The sequence below is a fragment of the Sphaerodactylus townsendi genome, linkage group LG10 (assembly GCF_021028975.2).
Source record: "Sphaerodactylus townsendi isolate TG3544 linkage group LG10, MPM_Stown_v2.3, whole genome shotgun sequence".
NCBI lineage: Eukaryota > Metazoa > Chordata > Lepidosauria > Squamata > Sphaerodactylidae > Sphaerodactylus > Sphaerodactylus townsendi.
Genome location: NC_059434.1, coordinates 73,725,832 through 73,746,154, shown reverse-complemented (window position 1 = coordinate 73,746,154; position 20,323 = coordinate 73,725,832). Strand labels below are relative to the sequence as shown.

The 20,323-nt window shown below is 43.1% G+C and overlaps 1 protein-coding gene across 1 annotated transcript in view; it reads left to right on the top strand.

Moving 5' to 3' along the window:
• LOC125440105 (serine-rich coiled-coil domain-containing protein 1-like) overlaps window positions 1-20,323 on the top strand; it is a 534,627-nt gene that overhangs the window by 311,940 nt on the left and 202,364 nt on the right. The gene's annotated exons all lie outside the window — the stretch shown is intronic.

The following is a 20,323-nucleotide window of genomic DNA, read 5'->3' as shown; positions in this document are numbered from 1 at the left end:
CCCAGAACTTACCTTTTAGCTGCAATAAATGGATGAGATATAAAAGAGAGGATAACTTTTCAGGCTTTCATTAGCATTACTAGAGAAATTTCCTGCATCAGTATCTCAGGGTATTATAATTTTCTTGGGTGTCTGGTCCTTGCAAAGGGCCAAGAAACACACCATCTAAGAATCTTTATCAATGGAGCCTTTGGAACTAATAGATTTTTCTGGAGTATCCCTCTTCCATATGCCTCACCTGGCCACTGTGACTGGAAGGTGAATTTTTTGTCTTGCCAAATCAGAAGCCAAGTCATAATGCAAACGTACTGTGTCTTGGATTGCTTTTTTTTTTAGTTGTGATTCGTGAAAAAGGAAGATTCAGTCCTAAACTTGGTAACCTTTCTACACTATAGAGATGCTGATACTTTCCCCTTTTGTTCTCAGCGATTCACTCACCTCAAAGGAAACTGGTATCTGTGTTTTAGCTGAAGCTGTAAAAAGTTCAGGGAAGAGAAGGTGTCTACAGGGTTATCTCCTAATAGCCATCTTTTTTGCTTTCCCTCTTTGTATCACTTAACTCAGGAGTTCTTGTGTAATTCTCACTCATTCTGGCACGTTGGGACTAGAGATCACAGTTTCATAATTCACTCAAGTCATCCTGTTGAGCTTTCTGTGTTACAGTCTTCTGGTTCCTGTTCCCCTTTGCCTTACCAATGCCCGGATACCCTTAAAGCAGTTTGATATCTGTTGGTGAGTGGTGGAATTTTTACAATGAGAGCAGAGGAGAGGGGAATCAAATATATAAAAGATAATTACTGCTACCTGTTCTGAGTCAGGTTGAAAAGAATGATTGCTTGGTCTTTTAATCTTTGGAATGTAGTCACAGCGGCTTCTTTTTGTCTGGCTGTATTCTGTCTGGCAGCCGAGGAGCCAACGATCCTAAATGGAACTTCTCAGCACTTCCACAATAAGAGATATGATACTGAAAATATAATGGCTGTGATGAATGACCCATGCATCACTCCAGAAAACCAACACAGCTGACTCTGAAAACAAAATGTTGAGAACTGCAAGGTGAATGTGGGAACATGATGGGGTTCCATAAGCTACTTTCCCACTTGCAGGGAGATTCCTTAACATCCCAACAGTTGAATCAGTATCAACTATTAGCTGTGGGAGCTGATGATAGCACCATGCTTAAGGTGGAGCTCCTTGTTCCATAGATTTTCACCAAAGACTTCTTTTTGATGGTGTGTTGAAATCAGCAGATATTCCCAAAGGGCTCCACAGTCAGCAGTCATCACACAGATGTTTGTAAGGTGGGATCTTTCACCCCAAGGTTCTGGAAGAATGGAGGAGGTGAGGAAGGACCTGTAGTCTTATGTCTACAGAAAAAGGTCACTGCAGCCAAGAGAACAACCTTTTCATAATGACCAGTGAAAACTACTAACGTTTTGACATGGCCAGGCTGTGCAATTCTTCACCCCTTGTTCCTCATAATTGGCTGCTGCAGGAGGGAATATACCTAATAACATTAGGGCATGGGTAAGTTTTAGCGCATAGTACAGAGCAGGGGTCTGCAACCTGCGGCTTTCCAGATGTTCATGGACTACAATTCCCATCAGCCCCTGCCAGCATGGCCAATTGGCCATGCTGGCAGGGGCTGATGGGATTTGTAGTCCATGAACATCTGGAGAGTCACAGGTTGCAGACCCCTGGTATAGAGTGAGGATGAGATGTATTTCTTTTAGGTAAATAATCCAGAGTGCAAAGTAAGGTTGATCTCAGAATGACGACCATGAATCAATAACAGCTAAACATGATGTTAGCATGTCAGAAAGAATTGGGCTGTTGGAGGATAACGAGACAATGACATGTGTAGTTCTTAAACAGGCTTTTAAAACAAGGAAAGACTAAGTGTTCATTACGTTCTGTGGGCTTACGTACACAACAGACATATTTCGTGGTATTGTATTCCTAATAATTATTAAGTACCATAAAATTGCAACTGACTTATGACAACCCCTCAAAGCAAAGGATGAGGAGAGATGGTTAGCCATTGCCTTCCTCTGTTTAGTAACCCCCGGCTTTCCTTTGTTGTCTTCCATCCAAGTACTAACCATGGTTGACCTTGCTTAGCTTACAAGCTCTGACAAGCTTGGGTTGGAATATCACAGATGCATTGTTACAGAAGGAAAGTAGTAGTAGAGCTTGGATGCCTGTACATCTAAAACGCGTTGCATGTGTAAGCTATTCTAGCATTCTCTGTGTGTGCAGACATTTCTTTTTTAATGTGTGTGACAAAGTATCCCTTTCCCAGACCTGAATTATTTTGTAATGGCATCCTAAAAGGGCCCTAACACATGACTTTCCTGGTTTTTCCCCTTTATACTCTAAACTGAATCATACAGAGAGAAGGATCAGGATTGTCCAGCAAGTAGTGTAATTTAAATAAATTGGGGAGATCGGGTAAATGTAAAGGAGTAAGATTCACATACTTGGATCTGATTTCCTTCTAAACTGAATCTATGTTCTCTTCCTTTGTGGCTACCAACATCATGTGATAGTTTATTTCTAGATATTATCAAATTAGCATTTCTGTTACATTTTGCTGCATGAAGAAATAGCTGTATAACTGAAGCTAGCAAGCTGGGCTGAATAGCTAAGCCAAATCACTAGTCTGACAGAAGCGGCAGTGTTGAGAGTTTGTGTAGCACAAATTATAGCCTGGGAACTTAATTTGTAGCCTGGGAATGTAATTTGAGCTACAAATCAGAAAGTCCTTGGCTGTGGTCTCGTCTTAGCCATGAACTGATTTGGTGGCCTAAGGCAAGCCCTCTTTGAACTACAAATCCCACACTTCTGTTCAGGAGTAACACCATTCACCTACCTTACAGGGTCACTGTAAGGATTACAAGATGACATATGAGAAAGATTATTTTATACATCACAGCATGGCATGCATGCTAAATAAAATCATTGTGCTTTTGAAAATCACTGCTGGGTTTTAAGATTCCTTCCTTATGTTGGGTAAAGCAGAGAAAACACTTTAGTTTACAGCATGTGCTCTTGACAGAAGAATTTGGTCAACTCTGTCTCACACAGTTAAGCATGTTTCCATAGCTAACCATATAAGCAATATTAAAGTTGTCTTTGCCATGGGCTTACTAGATCAAGACAAGTTTGCAAGTGTTCGGTCAATAACCCAGCCTTGGAACATAATTTACTGCTCCAAAAGTTCCTAATGACATCAGGATCCAATCAATATAGAGTAATAAATGAACTTTCAACAGCTAGGTTACAAAAAAAGATCTAGGCAAACAAACAGAGATGCATTGGAATGGGTTAGCTGCCTCTGGAATAGGGACTGTTAAAGGTACATCATGAAATCCAATTAGATTGGATTTCACAGTCAAATCTAGGTCCCTATTCCAGTGGTCTGCTTTTTGGATTGATTGCAGCCACGTGGCTTAAAGGGAATGTTGGTGCTAAGTGTGAAACAGGGACAGTGGTACTCTATGTACCATCTACTTTGATTTTTTTACCACACAAGTTCCATTTCAGCCTCTGTCACACTTGCTGATTCAGAATCAGCACACTTCATACATGTGTAAATCACCATCTAGAACAGGGTTGCTGGGTACCCCCTGGCCACTGGTGGGGGAGGGAGGAAGGTTGCCAGATCCAGGTTGGAAACTCCTGGTGATTTGTAAGTGGAGTCTGGGGAGAACAAGGACTTCAGTGGGGTACAATCCAATAAAACCCACCCTCCAAAGAGCCCATTTTCTCCAGGCGAACTGATCTCTGTAGTTTGGAGATTCAGGAGGATCCATGGATCCCACCTGGAGGCTGGCATCTGTAATCTAGAAGTAGACTACCACTATTGATACAAAGCAGAAGTGTTCAGCCGTAACATTTGGTTCAGATGCTACAGTGTACTCCTAAACACTGTACCACCATTCTAAATCCATGGAAGTGATTGGACTTAGAAGGCTGTGATTCTGTTTAGGACCTCTGGATGTTCTCTGTTCTCTGGAAGTCCTGTTGAATGGGATTCAATCCAAAGAGCAGAGCACTATCACCCCTTCCAATTTTGACAGCCTGTCTCCTTCCACCGGAGCTCCATGGCCAAGCCACAGGACCTCCACCTTTGGAGGATTTAGCTTCAACCTGCTCCGAGGCAATCATTTCTCAGTGGCTTCCAAGCACCCAGCCAGATGTTCTGGGACAGTCTCTGGCCAGTCCCCCATCCACAGATAGAACTGGATGTCATCAGCATACTGGTGACAGCCCAGCCCAAAACTCCAGACCAGTTGTGTGAGGGGTCACGTATAGTTATTAAATAATAGGGGAGATAGGGTTTCTCCCTTCAAAACCCCTCGATCTACAGGCCACCAAGAGGACAACCCTTCCCCATATGCCACCCTCTGTCCCCAGTCCTGGAGGAACGAGGTCAGCCACTCTAGGCCCAGAAATAGTGAGACAGTGGTGAAAAGGTTGTAGTCGACCATATCAAACACTGGCTGTGAGATCAACAAGAGCAGTGCCCTCTGTCCAGCTGCGATCGGAGGTCATCCTCTTCATGTCCAGTCCAATTCTATGGAGGTTTGCTGTAAAATAAACTCCAAAGTTAGCCTGGCATTTGTAGTACCTGCAAACTGCAATACCAATTCTACCTGAGCATTCTAGCCACAGATCCAAATAACCAATCCCTGTTCACCAAACCCACCTAGTCTCACCACCACCCTGAGGCATGTTTCCTTTTGCAAAATTATAATGCTCAGAATCCCTAGGAATGAATCCACCTTTACACAGAGAAAGATATACACAAATATCCCTCCCAAGGGGCACCAAAGTACATTACAACATAATTGTCCCCTCTTCCGTTTTATTTTCACAACAGCAATTTGGTCAGGTAGGTGGCTAGCCTGAAGTCACCCAGCAACTTTGCATGGGCATTCGAATCTAGGTCTCCCAGATCACAGTCTGGTATTGTAACCACTACACCATATTGCCTGCTCATGCTTCCTTGGAGTCAAGATGTCAGATGGCTTCTCCATATGGGTTCATTGCTGAATAGCCCTGCTATTTTTTTGAGTGTCTGGTTTACATTTTCTTCTCATCGGCCAAACTTCAGTGCATCCAGACCTGCTGAATTAAAATGTGTAACTGCCTTTCATTTTAAATGCATTCCTTTCAGCTTTCAGCGGAGAACAGTTAGAATTGATCTGCTGCATTAGTAAGTCATCTTTATCCATTCTCCTTTGGATTTATATAGTTACGCAGCTGATGATGTGCCCGTGTTGAGTAAATGTTCTGTTTCTTTCTCCCTCTCTTTTTTTTTCATTGTTATGTATTTGAGCAAATTATACTTGCTCATATGTAGCATAAATGATTTCTTATTACTTTTGTTCTTGAAGCATGGCGCCTCATTTCCCATCAAACCAACTGCATGGCTATTCTGTGGAAAGGGGAGGGGGGGTTAGAAGGAGTTAAAAAAATTCTAATTTGATGGTTCATTTCCTGAAATTATTATGTGTCTCTGAGGTAATAATGATCAGTGGTGTATGGATTGCTTCTCCAGGAGGGAGACAAGGGGCATCTCGAGATGTGGGGGTTAATGTGATGCTCAAATAGATAAATTCAGTCATAATGTAACAGTATCATGCCTGACATTCTTTCTGCCAGGGAAGGTAGGGAACCTGATCGTCTAGCATATTTTCTTGACAGCCATTTTGCTGGGGGAAAAATTAAGCCCTGGACAGATACGCAGCTTATTTTAAGATGAAGGAACGGGCGGGATTTCCATGGCATTGACAGGGCTCCTATTATGTTCAGTGGCAGGGAAACATGTAATAATTACGGTGTATTTAGAATAAGCACTGCAGTCCTTTGAGCCAGGCCTCTTTTATGCCCATTTTACAGAGATTTTACTGAAATTTAGATGGAAGATGCTCAGAGCATGCAGGGTGGGAGCCACAGCTGGGCCCCAGGTCTGAGATTCCCCAGGCTCCTGATACCAAACAGGAAAGACCCTGCCATCTCTCTCTCTCTCTCTCTCTCTCTCTCTCTCTCTCTCTCTCTCTCTCTCTCTCTCTCTCTCTCTCTCTCTCCCTCCCTCTCTCTCTCCCTCTCCCTCCCTCCCTCCCTCCCTCCCCTTTGTCTCCTGAGCCCCAGGAGTAACCCCAGAGGAAGCAACATGCCAGTTTGCAAGAAAGGAAATGCAGCAGCAGGCTAGCAGCTCTGGGGGGGAGCTGGGTTCCACGAGAAGTCTGTGCAGGAGCCTGACAGAAGTAATGCAACTGCATGAGGTTATTGCACTGGTGGGGTGGGATATTTGCTATATAAGGGGTTGGAAGTCAAGCTGTGTTGTGGCAGCAATGTCGTGCTTGGACCTGAAAGCCACTGTCCATGTTTCAGTTGCCAAAACCCAGTTTTGATCTTGCTTTGGACTCTGATGCTTGATTGCATTAAACTTTTGAACCAGCATCGAGCTGCTTCTGACTCTGTTTGGTAGGGGTCTGTCTATGTCACAGCCAGATTTTTGCTCAATCTTGGCCAGTTCCACTGTTGTTGCAGAAATGGGAATGAAGGCAAGCACCTTTATTTCCATGGTTGTGGTCCATCTAGGCCAGGGGTAGGGAACCTGCGGCTCTCCAGATGTTCAGGAACTACAATTCCCATCAGCCTCTGTCAGCATGGCCAATCTAGGCCCATGAACTCCATCTTAGCCTTTTGGGTCTGGATCCTTCCCTTTCTATCACCAGAAAAGATGGTTGAATCCAGTCCTTTTTGTCTACATCTGTGAAACAAGCTAGTCACAATAGTGACTTTTTACATTTTAAAATGTTGGAAGAAGAAGAACAGTTTGGGTTTGTACCCCACCTTTCACTCCAGTAAGAAGACTCAAGGTGGCTTAGAAGCTCCTTTCCCTTCCTCTCCCCTCAACATACTCCTTGTGAGTAGGTGAGGCTGAGGGAGTTTAGAGAGAACTTTGACTAGCCCAAGGATACCCAGCAGGAATGTAGGAGAGCGGAAACACATCTGGTTCACTGGTTCACTTGAAAAGGCACAGGAGAATTGGACAAGGGCTCTGTGCTGTGGGCCCATTAACAAAATGCCTTGTAGCATTTTCATATTATTGTGTAAAATGGGGGTGGCGTCCTTCAGGTGACCCCAAGGATGCCATCATATCTCGTTAGGCCATGTATTGACTTATCAGTTAACTTTTGAAGTCTGAACTAGCTGTTTTGTAGCTGCTGTGGCAGAAGGAAGCGGCTATTAGAGCAGTGGTTCTCAACCTTCCTAATGCCGTGACCCTTTAATACAGTTCCTCATGTTGTAGTGACCCCAAACCCTAACATTTATCCATTTTACAGATGGAGAACACTGATGCAGAGAGTCTTAAAAGGGTGATCTCGATTGCAAAGGGTCAGTCTCACTCCAAAGTAACCCACCCCAGGTTGATCACCACTGTATTAGAGGATCTGAAATAGCTTTATTTGGCAATTCAGTAACCTTCGAAAGGGGAGGGGTGGTATAGAAATGTACTAAAACAAATTAATAAAATAAAATGGGGCAGTGCTTGCCTTCATTCCAATTTCTGCAACAAACCTTGGTTAGTCTTCTCATGTTCCTCATTTTACATACAAATTGAGCGCTGGTGTAAAAACAAATCCCTATTCTATCTCCCGCTGTTTCCTTCTCTTCCTTTCATGAAGCCTTTTTTTTTTCAAGTCCACTGAAGCCCTCTGGCATACAATGCCAAACAGCCAATTTACATGCCGGTGGGGGGAAAAAAAGAATGGATGAAAAGGGTCTCTCAATTTGATTTCTCCTATTCTTTATTCAGAAGAGTGTTTGGCACATTTCCCACCGGGAGCCAACTGGACTGTGCTGGCTGCCGTATATGAATACATTCAGAAATGCGCCTCGGTGTCCTCTTTGATATTTATCGTATAGACTGAAATGATGAAAGTTGAAATTTTATTGCTGCTATTTTACTGTAATTGCACTCTGCTTTTTTGTAAAAAAAAAAAAAAACCCTTGCAATTGAAATAGCTTATGGGAACTGTTCTAACAAGTCTAGGAATCCTTCAATTTAGAAGTGTGAAATGTATTTTTGTGTTGAACGGGTTTGAAAGATATTTATCCTGCTTATTTTCCAAATGGCTCTCTCTGGAGTTCTGTACACAGAGGCTATGTTGTTTATGAAAACATTAGCCTAAAGGTAATTTGGTGCATTTATTGGATTTTTTTTCACGTTTACTGATAATCTTTAAGATAGTTAACAAGTCCAAAAATGAATAATACATGGTGGTTCACATATTGTTCTTGTGTAACAATGCTCTTGTGGTATGTGCCCAGCTGTGCGGGAAGGAAAACAAAATTGACAGAACAAGAAAGCGTGCTTAGTGCCCGTCAGAGGTGGTTAAATCTTGCTGCAGCTGGCTTCACCTGGCATTCTTAAGAACCTAAGAACATAAGATTGAGCCTGCTGGATCAGACCAGAGTCCATCTAGTCCAGCCCTCTTCTACTCACAGTGGCCCACCAGGTGCCTTTGGGAGCTCACATGCGGGATGTGAAAGCAGTTGCCTTCTGCTGCTGCTGCTGCTGCTCCCGAGCACCTGGTCTGCAAAGGCATTTGCAATATCAGATCAAGGAGGAGGATCAAGATTGGTAGCCATAGACTGAGCTTCTCCTCCATAGAAATCCTATCCAAGCTCTTTTTCTCAAGCTTTGGTCCAAAGTTGAAGTGGCCATCACTGTACCTCCTGTGACAGCATATTCCAAAACACCAATCCATATGTTGCGTGAAAAAATGTTTCCCTTTTTTGTTAGTCCTAATTCTTCCCCAGCATTTTTCAATGTATGCCCCCCCTTGTTTTTAAGTATTGTGAGAAAGAGAGAGAGAGAAAATTTCCTCCGTCAACATTTTCCTACCCCATGCTTTTACATAATTTTATAGACTTCAATCACTTATCCCCACTCCCAGAGCGTTCCTCCCATTGTTAGACCCAAAAGTGGGCAGTTGCTCCAGGGTGCCCCTTGTGAGTGGGCAACAAAAAATGCAAGGAGTTCGTTTTGTGGGATTTTTTGTGTATTTTCCAGTGTTTTTTATCCGCTTTTGGCTTCTAGGGGCACAGGATTATTATGCTAGCTTGGCACCAAGAATTTCAGAAGGAGAATTTTTCAGGAGACTCTCCTGATTATATCACCTAGAGCTTGAGTGAAGGGTTTTGGTTTAGGGAGTCCAAAGGGATTATGGGACTCCTCAAAGGGGAGATGTTCCCATCCCCCATTGTTTCCAATGGGATCTAATAGGAGATGGGGCTACACCTTTGGGGGTCCATAACGTTGGCCCCCCTGAACCAAACTTCACCAAACCTGGTTGGTATCATCAATTGGGGTTCATGGAGATACTCTGAAATGTTGGTGCTTCTATCTTAGTAATTGCACCCCTGACAGCATGCACCCCTTAAATTTCCCCAAGATTCTCCTTTTAAAATCCAACCCCTTCCTGCACAATGTTTGTTTTTTCTTTTCTTTTTCTTTTATTCCTCTCGAAGTGCCTAATGAGGGTTGTTGTTGTTGTTGTTGTTGTTGTTGTTGTTGTTGTTGTTGTTGTTGTTGTTGTTGTTGTTGCTGTTGTTGTTGTTATTATTACATTATTATTACATATTACATATACATATTATTATTATTATTATGTGTATTGAAGTAAAATCCAATTCCTGCATGCGGATTTAAAGGGAGAATCTTGAGGTCCCTATGGTTTAAACACATTGAAAGTGATGCTGTTTCAGGGATGGGGAGAATTCAATTCTAAAATAGTATCATTTTTCAATACAGCTTAAACTGTAGGGACCCCAGATTCTCCCTTTTAAGGTGGATTTAAAAGGAGAATCCTAGAGGTTCCTAGTTTTAAACACCATTGAAAATTATGCTGTTTGAGGGTGGATTCCAGCATTACTTGTTTAAACTAGGGAGCCCAGATTCTCCTTTTAAATCCACCTTAAAGGGATAATCTGGGGTCCGCAGTTTAAATAACGTTGAAAGTGATGTTGTTTTCCCCAATTGGATACAGTACCATAGCAGTAATAAAACATTTTGAAAGCATTTTGAAATTGTTTTCAAAAAAAATATTTCTGCTAAATAGCATGGCCCATTGCTGTGTTCAGATTTGTGAGTTGGGGCATGCTCTATAATGTGATGGTGACTTTGAAATGACCTGGTGGAAAAAATCATTGTTTGGTCATGGTGGGGGAGGGTGGCTGCCCATGGGGGGCATCAAACTCAGTCCAAATCCCAACAATACCCACCCCGGAGGATATGTCAGCTCCCATCTGACCCTGACAATTTAATGGACTCTCTCCTCACTGTATATTTGTTAGATTGATTTTTGGCTAGCCACGATCTCTCTCAGCCTACTTCACAGGGCTTTCTGTCGTGAGGATAAAACGGAAGAGGGAAGGATAATGCTGTAAACTGCTTTGAGGTCCCCATTAGGGAGAAAAGTATAAATGTCTTAACAGAATCAAAGGATCATAGAATCATAGAGTTGGAAGAGACCCCAAGGGCCATCAAGTCCAACCCTCTGCAATGCAGGAACACACAATAAATAAATAGGCCAATAAAAGATATCACCAGGCACTGCTGGAACCAAATCTGATCCCCCTTTCTGCAGACTTTATGATTTGTAGTTCAAAAAGTTAGAAAGATTATCTAGGATGAAACACAAAAGCGATCCTGACATTCCCTTTCTTCCACATCTGACACTCAGTGTAGTATGCCTAAACTGAAACTGAGTAGTCCGTGTCTTCCATAGTGTTTTTGGTGCAGTTGTGCGCTCTGTTAGATGCAGTTAAGTTGCTTGTACTGTAAATTTCATTTCTGTTCCTCTTATCGATTGCCTTTTTCCTTGAGTGCTTTGTCTTTTCTTTCCCTTCTTTTTTTTTTAACGGCTCAGCAAGGGCTTTATTTTTTTTTTTTATTTCAACTTCCACGCTCCAGTTCATTTTGAGATGCCTGTTTTGGTGTTTATTTGTCTGTACTTTCCAGTGATTAATTCTAGAAGGAAGCAGCTGTGAATAGAAAATTGGCAATCCAGAGTGGCTCTGGGGCTTTGGCAGTTGGTAAGATTTTCAAAGTGAGGAAATAACGGGTGTCCCGTGTCACTGCAGGTTTGGAAAGAACTTTCAAAGCACAAAATATTGCATCCTCGTCTCTTTTCTTCCCCCTTTGTACTCTGAGGTAGCAATTAATGGGCTTGATTGTTCTGTCACTCGCTTCAAAGGGACTTTGAATTCAAAGGAGTGAATATCGTAATTCACCTTTTGGAATGTTCTGTGCAGATCTGAGTTTACATTAGTTGACCAAAGGCCAAATGACAATTGACTCTGGAACTCCAGATGTGTAATTTCATCATAGCCCCTGGAAAGAAGGGAAAATATAAATCGGGGCACTGATGCTGGAAAACAGTAGGATTTACCCATTTTAAAAATCCTTTCTTTCTGTTTTGAGCCCTGTATTTTTCCTTAGTGGGACTCCTCCAAGGAGGAGGGTGGAGGGATAGTTTCCTTTTGGGGAAATGGTATAGGGGACAGAAATGAAACTCCTTCATCTGCACTGCGGCCCTGATCCTGTTCTCTTCCCCATGCTGCTTTCAAACTACCTTTAACCACATTTAAAGGTACATTGCCCAGGAACATGAGATCACTTTTTGCAATAGTAGCCTTCTGGCTGTTGTGAAAACAGCTCTCTACGAATTTGTCTTTTCAGCTGATTCAGGTAATACATCTACTGGCAGTGAATTCCATAAAGTTAATTCTATTGGTATCATTGAGATCCAGTATTATGTGAGATGGACTCCCTATAACCTACCCAGCACACGACATACGAGAACTAGAATTCGGACTGGGATGAAGTCCTCTGACCACAGTTAAATGAGCCTGTAGTCTTCATTACAAACTTCTGATTAACAACATTGCAAGGGAAATGTATTCGTTTTACAGGTCTGTATGGGTTGTGTGCTGCGCTGTCTTCTTTTTTTCATTCTGGCGATGTCTATCATTGTATGCACCATAGGCTGTAAATCCACGATATTTCTGTAGCCTGTGCACTTAAGGGACCCACAATAGGACAACTTAATCTCTCTGCAACTCCCAGTAGGATCAGTGAGGCTTATATAAATCTCTTCTCTTGGAGATGTATGAACCAAGTGATCTTCATCTTTGAAAAAATTACCTCTTCTATTTGATGTCACAGAATGGAATTCTGGAATTAAAACATCTGGATGCCTTTCTTTGTCTTCTTCTTCCAGTTTATCTTGTTTTGACTCTCACCCCCCCCCCCCCCCCAAGCCCTCCTTAAGCTCAGAAATACTGAACTACATTTCTGTTACCGCTGGTGGATCTGAATGCTGTCACATATCAGAAAACTGAAACTTATAAGACTTTCCTTTTCTAAGATCACGATCTGTAGACATGAGATGAAGTTGTGGGAATTTCAGGGATCCACGCAGACAATTCCACTCCCACCGAGCCAAACCATGAGAATCTGACTCTTCCCCACTAGCAATATAGTCAAAAGTGATGACTGTTTCTCTGTTGTCTAATTAATTTTAATTAGCCAGTTTCATGTTCCATTTCTTATGGCCCTGAAAGCTCAAATCTTTGGCTACCAGACCGTAATTCTGTACTTGTACTTTGCCCATTTAGATAAGACAAGTGGGGACCTGCAAAAAACTTGTGGGAGGGTGCCTCCTTTCTCCATTCTCTTCCTTCCCTCCCCCCTTCTTTAACAAACTTCTCCCTCTTTCTTCCCTTGTCCCCCTTTCTAACAACCTACCTGCTCTTTATTTCTCCCCCTCTCCTTATCCAACTTCAGCTCCAACTTCAACAACCGTTACTGGCATAATAAGACAATTCTATCAACAATGAATTCAGTCACCAAGCAGGTAATGAGAATAAAATTATGAATAAATATCAGTACATGAACTGAAAGCTAAAACAAGGGGGGGAGGGGGAGAAAGGATTAGGCAAGTTAACCCTTGGAACTTTGGATTATATACGGGTCAAGAAATTTGGCTACTGGATCTGTTACCTCACTGCTGGTGTTATCTGATAAAAATATGATCTTCTGCAAATCAGATGCGTGCTCTTTTTTTGCTAACAGCGGAGATGGCCATTTTGTTCTAGGTGCCATAAGGAGGGGACAGTATAATAAGATATGTACTATAGTGTCTGGACAGTCCCCATTACTTGCACAGAGCCTTTGCTGATAGGGAGTTTTGGCAAACGTCCCCGATAGCACAGCTGATGGGAGAGCACTACAGTGGGCCATTATCACTGCTCTACGAGACCTCTCCTTATCCGTCAACCTATCCTCCCCTTTTCACCCCACCCCTTCTCCATCAATCTCCCCCTTCTATATCACCATGCCCCCCTCTAGTCTCCTCCCTCTTCCTACTCAACACCTTTTTTTATCTCCTCTCCTTTTCCTTACTGCTGCAGTGTCAGGAAGTTGCTTTATTCCCCAGTGCCATGGCTGGACTTGGAACCTCTCTCATCATCTTCCACTGCTGTGGCTAGGCCTGGCATGGCACCCTGTGGCAGCCACCACCAGCTATAAAGTTTTTCAATGTATTGTCGAACGCTTTCACAGCCAGAATCACTAGGGCCGTGGTGGTGAACCTTTGGCATTCCAGATGTTATGGACTACAATTCCCATCAGCCCCTACCAATTGGCCATGCTGGCAGGGGCTGATGGGAATTGTAGTCCATAACATCTGGAGTGCCAAAGGTTCGCCACCACTGCACTAGGATGTTCTGGGAGCAGCAGTGGCGTAGGAGGTTAAGAGCTCGTGTTACTAATCTGGAGGAACCGGGTTTGATTCCCAGCTCTGCCGCCTGAGCTGTGGAGGCTTATCTGGGGAATTCAGATTAGCCTGTACACTCCCATACACGCCAGCTGGGTGACCTTGGGCGAGTCACAGCTTCTGGGAGCTCTCTCAGCTCCACCTTCCTCACAGGGTGTTTGTTGTGAGGGGGGAAGGGCAAGGAGATTGTAAGCCCCTTTGAGTCTCCTACAGGAGAGAAAGGGGGGATATAAATCCAAACTCTTCTTCTTCTGGGTTGCATGGCCGTGTTCCAGTAGTATTCTCTCCTGATGTTTTGCCTGCATCTGTGGTTGGCATATATTGAGGGGATTTTGAACCCTGAAGTATTTTTCTAACATTTCTGCAAACCTGGGGAGAGTTTTGGGACTTGCAGCCATGCCTTTAAATAAAATGTTCATGCTTTCTTTGCAGACTTTGTGACATCTAGATAATAAAAAGGTTGAATTAATTTGCTGCTTGCCCTATCCATTTTATCATCTCACTATGAAGGAGTATATAAATATATATATTTTTGATCAGGCCTATCGCAGGATTTAAACTTTCTCCCTCAGTGGCAGGTGTCTTTCACTGTATTTGTCACTCATTGTCACTCATTGTTTGAGTGTCCCTCTCCTGGGAAAGTGATAGCAGAATAGGATTTTTATCATCTTTCCCCTTTTTGTATAAAACAGCCTTTTGCATCCTCGGCTTTTGTTTCAAAGACAATTGAGCACTGATAGTGATCGGTGTTTATGGCACCCAGTGTGAAGGGAAGCCTTCCCCTTTGCTTCCAGGAAGCTTGTGTTATCAGGTTCGAAATGTCGAGCATTCTTCACTGAGCAGAAAAGAGAGCAAGAGATAACATTCAGAGTGGTGTAAAGATGGAGCCAGATATGTGGGCCAAGGAAATTGTTTCTGTTACATTCTATATGGAGATTTTAATGGAATCTGTTAAAATGTTTCAGGATGTATATCTCCAAATGTAGTTTTGTTATTACGCACTGCATATTAGTGTTGCAGTTGCCACAGCTATACAAAAGATATGCATGGAGGGATGAACGCAGGCTAGTGGTACCTCCCATCTTCTGCTTTGAGGCTCTCGTAGCAAGGCAGTAGTGGTATGAAGCAGAAGCATATCTAGGAAAAAGGTAGCCTGGTGCGCAATCTGAGTTTTCCACCCCCTCCCCCCAGTATGGCTGGCCACCCTCCCCCACCATGACCAAACAATTTTTTTTTTGCAACAGGTCTTGAAGTCAGTGTATGGACCAGGGGGAAAGAGAAGGTGTGTGAGGGCAATTTTCCAAACCCCGCCCCCCGTGACTAAATGGACGCAGCCTGGGGATATTTGACCCCATACGTCCCCCTGGGAGGTACACCCCTGGTATGAAGCATAAATACTCTCACGCCTGCACATATGACAATACAGTGATCAATTCTTATTTGATCAATATATTTATCTATGACATTTTGTAAGCAGTCTTTCTTCAAAAGCCCTTTCTCCAGAGCCCTTTGGGGGTGGGAAGTATACCAGATTTAATAAATAATAACAAAGGGAAGGGTGGCATATAAACTGAATGAAATAAATAATAAATACTGGTGGTTGTGGGCTTTCTGGGCTGTGTGGCCGTGGTCTGGTAGATCTTGTTCCTCAATCTTGTTCTAGTAGATCTTGTTCCTACCAGACCATGACCACACAGCCTGGAAAGCCCACAACAACCAGTTGAGTCCGGCTGTGAAAGCCTCCGACAATACAATAAATAAATAGTTTCACAGTCATAGAGAACCTAAAATGTATTTATGCCAATCTATGATCTGACAGATATTTCTTTTCTTCAGCTTTGAATGGGGATCATCCTGTAATAATTTTCCCCTCCTCTCAGAATACACCTGTGTGGGAAAACCTGTGTAATTAATAATTACAGTGTTGCAGGAGAAACATAAATCATAGGTATGTAGCAATATAGACAGCAAAGCCTGGTGAGTTTAATTAACACCATGTCAAGATCCTACTGTTGTGTAACTTGTTTCATTTATAGGGATATAAAATACATAACACAAAAGTCACGTGCAGATTGATGGGGTTGCACAAGTCCATAACGTTTAGTTAAATAACAAGTTCTAAAATTCACAAAGACTAACCTGCACTGTGGGAATTTATTTTTTTAAGAAACGACTACTGGCTTAAACTAGGTTTTCACCCAAAAAAAAAAAAAAAGGCATTGGCAATATATACATGTTTTATGAATTACGACTTCAAATCCATTGAGGCTTTTCCTTAACTGGCTATGAAATGGGGGCTTCACATAAAAACTCTTTTAACAATAGCATTAACTTCTTAGTATTTTATGTGATAGTGAAATAGGAAGATTTTTATAGCTGCAGTTTTCCTCTTGAATGATTAATCAAATTAACCAGGTTACAGATGTGAGGCATCTTCAGCAATTAGACAGAAAGTTTGTTGTTGTTTGGAAGGCATGGGAATGTATCTGATCTGCACAGTTTTCCATTTTTCTGAGTCAGAGTTTTGGATATGTGTGGAGCTTCTGTGATGTGTCTTGGCTTTCTTTGCCTAAAGGAATTGCCTGAATTGAAGCGTGACAGTTTTGTTTTCCCCTTTTGACGGATCTCCTTTTGTTCAATTAATTAATTAAAAAGTTTAACCTTTATACGGTCTCTGTCCTCCAGTCAAGGCAGGACATAACTTGACCCCAGCAGGGGCTTTTCTGCATGGCCCAAAAATAATATCTGGAGGACATTATAAAAAGGTTGGGGGGAGGAACTTCACACAGCTTTCTTCCCCAAGATGTCTTCAGGTCGAGTTTTTTTTTCTCCCAACCTGGGTTTTTCAAATTTCACTAAACTAGCGATCTTTGGTCTTTTCTGCACAACCAAAATAAGACGTCTTTAACAAATCCGTCTCCTCATTTTTTTTTTTTGTCTGCACAGCATGGACAAAAACAAAGTGTTTGAGAAGAAAGCTTCCCCCGCCCCCCCCCCCACACACACTCCCCATGCATACTATTTTCCCTACCCAACTTAAATCTTTTTAGTTTCCTTTTTCTCTGCTAGCGATTTTCTGCTTGCCTCCTGTGTTGCTTCTGCCACTTTGTGAAGATCTCCTGGGATGTTTTTCTTTGCAGGCATCGTGGCTGCCTTCCTTCTTACTGAATAAAGTACATGATTGACCTCAGCTCTTCTTGCTGATTTCGGCAATATATAGTCAATATACAGGTCAACCCAATACTTCTCAATAGGCAGTAGATGGGTCTTCCGAGCAGTTAAGATTCTCCTATTTGTGTCTGCATAGCTACAGAGATAGCTCCTCGAAAATAAAAAAGGTAAACATCTATTGCTGGAATCAGCAGGACCAGTTGAGTATAACAGCGGGCCACTCCCCACTCCCCATAAGCCGCGGGGTCACCTCTGTAAAAGACGCGGGGATCCCGGACGTTCCCCACATCACCGGCGCTCACTGCGCAGCTGCCCGGAATTTGCCGCTCTCCCACCTCCTTGCCGCGCGGCAAATTAGGTCCTCTACGAAGAGGAACATTTTCAAAAACCCCGCGGCAAGGAGGTGGAAGAGCGGCAAAGACTCCTCCAGTGAACTGACAGAAAATAAATCCCTTTGCCTCCCTCTTGTCTCAGGCCAGTGCAGGAGCGCTCGGAGGGGCTGAACGGCAGCTCGGCGGGGGGCCGCCTCTTGCAGCTCTCGTTGCTGAACCAGGTGGCCGCCTACTCGTCGGCCCCACTGCTGTGCCACACGTGGCGGTGGCAGCAGCTCGGGGGCCCTCCTCCTGCCCATAGCCAGGCAGGCCGTGCCTTCCTTCCGTCCCTCCTCTTCCTTCCCCAGCCTGCCCCAGTTCACATTTTTCACCGGCAACGAGGAAGGTGGAAGGAGGTCTGGGGGAGCGCTTCTCCCTCAGCACCAGTTCCTCTCGCCTAAGCCAGGGAGTGAGTGGGAAACAAATGTCTCCGTGGTCAAAAGCAACGGAGGCTTTTCCAGGCAGGGGCGCTGCGGGGTTGCACAGTAAGAGGTGAGTGGGGAGTGGCCCTATGTGCTTTTGGGACTGAAAAGGCACCCAGGATTGGAGCCTGTGGAGCAAACGTCCTGGGGCAACTTTCAGCAAATGTCAGCAGGGAGAATTTTGCACACAAAATGTCAGGTGTAAGTGGAGGGTGAAACTGACCAGTGAGCAAAATGGTCGGGTGTGAAAAATAGGATGTTCCTGAGCTCTGCATTCCCCACAGCCAGGCAGGAGACGTCTTGCAGGCGGCTTTCAGGGAAAAGGTGCACTTTGAAGCATTCTCCAAAAAAGACACCTTGATCTAAAATAAGGCATCCTGAGGACGTCTTATCAAGAAAGCTGTGCAGAGTGCCTTCCCAGGATGTCTTTTTGGGCCCCTTCCGCACAAGCAGAATAATGCACTTTCAATCAACTTTCACAATTGTTTGCAAGTGGATTTTGCTATTCCGCACAGTAAAATCCAGCTGCAAAATGCATTGAAAGTGGATTGAAAGTGCATTATTCTGCATGTGCGGAAAGTGCCTTAGCGTCCCCAGGGTGACTTATTTAGTGCAGAATGGACCTATGTTTCCTAAAATTATTATACTTACTAATTTTTTTAGACCCAAGCACTGCCCCAAGTCAAGGATTCTGTTGGCCGGCTGTGCAGTCAAACAGCATGAAAACTTGTCGACTTATATTATCAGTTTAAAATGCTGTGGAGACTCCCAAGTGAATGACCTGTTTATTATTTGTGGCCTTTCTTTTCATCATTTTGCAGTTCACTCGCTCAGTTAATCTATGATGACATGTCACTCACTTTTCTTAACGGGGAGGTTTAGAGAGAGAAGAGTGCTTGCTCTGAAGATATTTTTCGGTAGAGAATCGTAATATATCTGTTCTGTCAAGGCATCATAATAGCCTCATTCTAAGGTTCCTGTTTGTTTGACACACTTCTTGAAAGGTAGACCGTAAGCCAGTAGGTTCGATTTTTATCTCTTGATTTAGAAGTGCCTTGGAAATAAATATTACCATTATCTAGTTAGTGCTGGAGAGAACTGCTTATAATGTGTGGCCTCTAAGGCTTTAACCGCACTTCTGTTTTTTATGATCAAAACCTCAGCAAGTAGATAATTCTCACTTTATCCTTTTGATCAGCTCAGAGAGTTTCCTGAGGCAGATTTTTTGGTGGTCTCTCTTACTAAGCTGATGTCAAGAAGAGTAGACAGTAGGAGATCATTGTATGTGTTCAGGCTAATTCTACTGTGGCAAGCGTTGCCAGTCCTATTGATGAAAACTAAGCAGATTAAAGGGAATAATCTGAGAATCTTTGTCGGTGATGTTTAAATGATCATAAACTAACATCATGGGTGTTGGGATTAGGCAGGAAGAAAAAAATCCAGAAGAGCTCCCTTTTCATTTATAGTCACTCTAAAAGGTTTCCAGCGTGGTGTAGTGGTTGAAAGCAGGTGGAGTCTAATCTGGAGATCCGGGTTTGATTCCCCACTCCTCTACCTGAGTGGTGGAGGCTTATCTGGTGAACCAGATGTGTTTCCGCACTCCTGAATTCCTGCTAGGTGACCTTGGGCTAGTCACAGTTCTTCGGAACTCTCTCAGCCCCATCTACTTCACAAGGGGTCTGTTGTGGGGAGAGGAAGGGAAAGACGTTTGTAAGCCCTCTTAAGTCTCCTTACAGGAGAAAAAGGTGGGGTATAAATCCAAACTCTTCTTTTTGTTTACTTACACCCCTGAATACAGAAAACTGCATGAAAGCAATAGTAATGCAGCGAGATTTTCAGGTTCATTGTTCAACATTGTTAAGTTGCTACAACATACCCTTTCTTTTTTTTTGTTCGAGCATGGAAAGTTGTTAACATTTCAAAGCTGACATTGGAAAGTTGCTGCAATATTTCCTTGCCTTTTTCCTTGCCTCCTTTAATAGTAATTCTCAGACTTTTTGAGCTCCCCTCAAAAAACTACACTAGTTCTTTCTTCTGTCACTCACCCCATGTCTCCCCACAGATCTTTGTGCCAACTATGGGATTGGTCACATGCAACAGAATGCATTCTGCTTCTGTATATAAAAATCTGTAAATATTTTGGGTATTGCATATTTTAGTAAAAGTGCTGTTCTTTTATATTCCTAAATCACATCCCCTTAATCTCAGTGCAAGTTTACCTGGCAGCAAAGTACAGGTGACCTTTCTAGAAATCGCTATGAGTTGAGAATGGAAATCCATTTTCTTGCAGTTTTTGCTTAGCATCTCAGGCTCATTCCGCACATGCAGAATAATGCACTTTCAAACTGCTTTCAGTGCTCTTTGAAGCTGTGCAGCATAGCAAAATCCACTTTCAAACATTTGTGAAAGTGGTTTGAAAACGCATTATTTTGCGTGTGCGGAAGGGGCCTCAGAAACAAAGTGACGGATCTTTTTCCCAGCTACTTTATCAAAAGCA